The sequence below is a fragment of the Limulus polyphemus genome, unplaced genomic scaffold (assembly GCF_000517525.1).
Source record: "Limulus polyphemus unplaced genomic scaffold, Limulus_polyphemus-2.1.2 Scaffold12432, whole genome shotgun sequence".
Lineage (NCBI taxonomy): Eukaryota > Metazoa > Arthropoda > Merostomata > Xiphosura > Limulidae > Limulus > Limulus polyphemus.
In genome coordinates, this window is record NW_013678042.1 from 1 (window position 1) to 2,182 (window position 2,182).

Below are 2,182 nucleotides of genomic sequence, written 5' to 3' on the forward strand. Positions count from 1 at the left end.
TAAGCATTTCACTAATTTTACTTCTGCAGTGTTTGAAACCTAGTAACGTATCATTCTGGTCAATCTAAGCATTTCACTAATTTTACTTCTGCAGTGTTTGAAACCTAGTAACGTATCCTTCTGGTCAGTCTAAACATTTCACTAATTTTACTTCTGCAGTGTTTGAAACCTAGTAACGTATTCTTCTGGTCAGTCTAAACATTTCACTAATTTTACTTCTGCAGTGTTTGAAACCTAGTAACGTATTATTCTGGTCAATCTAAATATTTCACTAATTTTACTTCTGCAGTGTTTGAAACCTAATAACGTAATCTTCTGGTCAGTCTAAACATTTCACCAATTTTACTTCTGCGGTGTTTGAAACCTAACAACGTATTCTTCTGGTCAGTCTAAACATTTCACCAATTTTACTTCTGCAGTGTTTGATACCTAACAACGTATTCTTCTGGTCAGTCTAAACATTTCACCAATTTTACTTCTGCGGTGTTTGAAACCTAACAACGTATTCTTCTGGTCAATCTAAACATTTCACTAATTTTACTTCTGCAGTGTTTGAAACCTAAGTAACGTATTCTTCTGGTCAGTCTAAACATTTCACCTAATTTTACTTCAAGAATACGTTACTAGGTTTCAAACACTGCACTGGTCAATCTAAATATTTCACTAATTTTACTTCAGTAAAATTTTGACAGGAAGAAGATTGTTCTCCTCTTCAGTGCCTTACGACGAAAGAAAATAGATTTCAAAGTATGTAACCATTATTGACCTGTTGTCAAGATGGATTGTGTGTTCTTCGAATATTATTCTTTGACACAATTAGAGCTTTTTAGGCATAAGAAAGTTCTTACCAGCCATCTTGCCGAGTGAGTGTGAATCCAAAATGGTGGCCGGCAGCAACACCAACTCGAACTCCGGTCAGCCCATCTCCTTGTTTACTGACCACTTGACCACGGATGACGGAAACACGACTAAAGATGAGGAGGATTAAAGAGAGCTCGTAGAATCCTCAAAATTAACTAGTATTTTTTAGTATTTATTTAATTTTCTTGATACTTCCGAGTAGTCGAAATTAAACCTTAAGGTTTATAGAAATTTCAAGATAATGTAAAAAATCTACATCGTATATTTAGGTTTAATACGTTGAGAAAGGATTTAACATTGACTTCAGTATTTATTTGAACATTTAGTATTATTATTTTGTATTTTAAGTATTTTGTTTACAACAAAATATATATATGAATTTGAGTAAAACTATAATGATTTTACTAAATATAGGAAAATCTAAAGTAATTTTTATTTTATTTTTAGTTTATAGGTCTCTACTATTATGATACATGCACTTTAAAGAAAGCTATTTCAAATGAAAAATATTTGAAAGTCTACAGTGGGAAAAAGAAGAGAAAAAAGCAGAGTGTCGCTAGTAAAAAAAAAATACTATTCGAAACATTCAAGTAAACCTGAGACCGCTAGGGGCGTTGTGCAATCATGCATCAAGTGCTGAGATATATTTCATATCACAGACGACAACGAAGGGATTGCTACGTTGGCTAATAGAACGTAAACGAAACAAACTGAAACAAAATACACACGAACATTCAGTGATCACACACACAAAAGGCTGCACAAGTTTGCCAGACGAAACATCCAGCATAACCTGACAGGCGGTAGCATCCCTTCAATAGGGGGTGTGCCCGTCCGCCTGCTTTACAATACATGAAACCTTTACGTATGTAAAACTTTAGAATAATCTTCACAGCTTACAGCCCTAAACACAAACCGTGGTCTGACACGGAGCTGGCACGTTTTTGCACAGACCGTACATTGGACTACGTAGAACATAACACTGAAACTACAGCCAAGCAGAGCCAACAACTCGTGATGAAAGCAGAAACAAAAGATTCTGTGACGGGGAGGAGGGGGAGGAAAACAGACGGAGGGTTTTGCGTACTTACCTTTTCTCGAAGGCACTCCAGAATTGACTGCAGGGCCGCGCAGACACAGTGAAAGCAGGGACACAAATGTACGGTCATTATATGATCAAAGGAACATTAACATTGAAACATATTATATTTGCTGAGTGTCTGACTGAAGTGACTCAACAGTAGTATACAAACAAAAGACACAAATGTACGGTCATTATATCATCAAAGGAACATTAACATTGAAACATATTATATTTGCT

At 35.6% G+C, this 2,182-nt stretch overlaps 1 long non-coding RNA gene across 1 annotated transcript in view; it reads right to left on the reverse strand.

The window, feature by feature from the left end:
- Nucleotides 1-846: 846 nt before the first annotated feature.
- LOC111083961 overlaps nucleotides 847-2,182 on the reverse strand; it is an 11,801-nt gene continuing 10,465 nt past the window's right edge. Inside the window, exon 3 of the long non-coding RNA XR_002609325.1 lies at nucleotides 847-968. This is a non-coding gene — a long non-coding RNA (uncharacterized LOC111083961). The remainder of the gene's footprint in view (nucleotides 969-2,182) is intronic.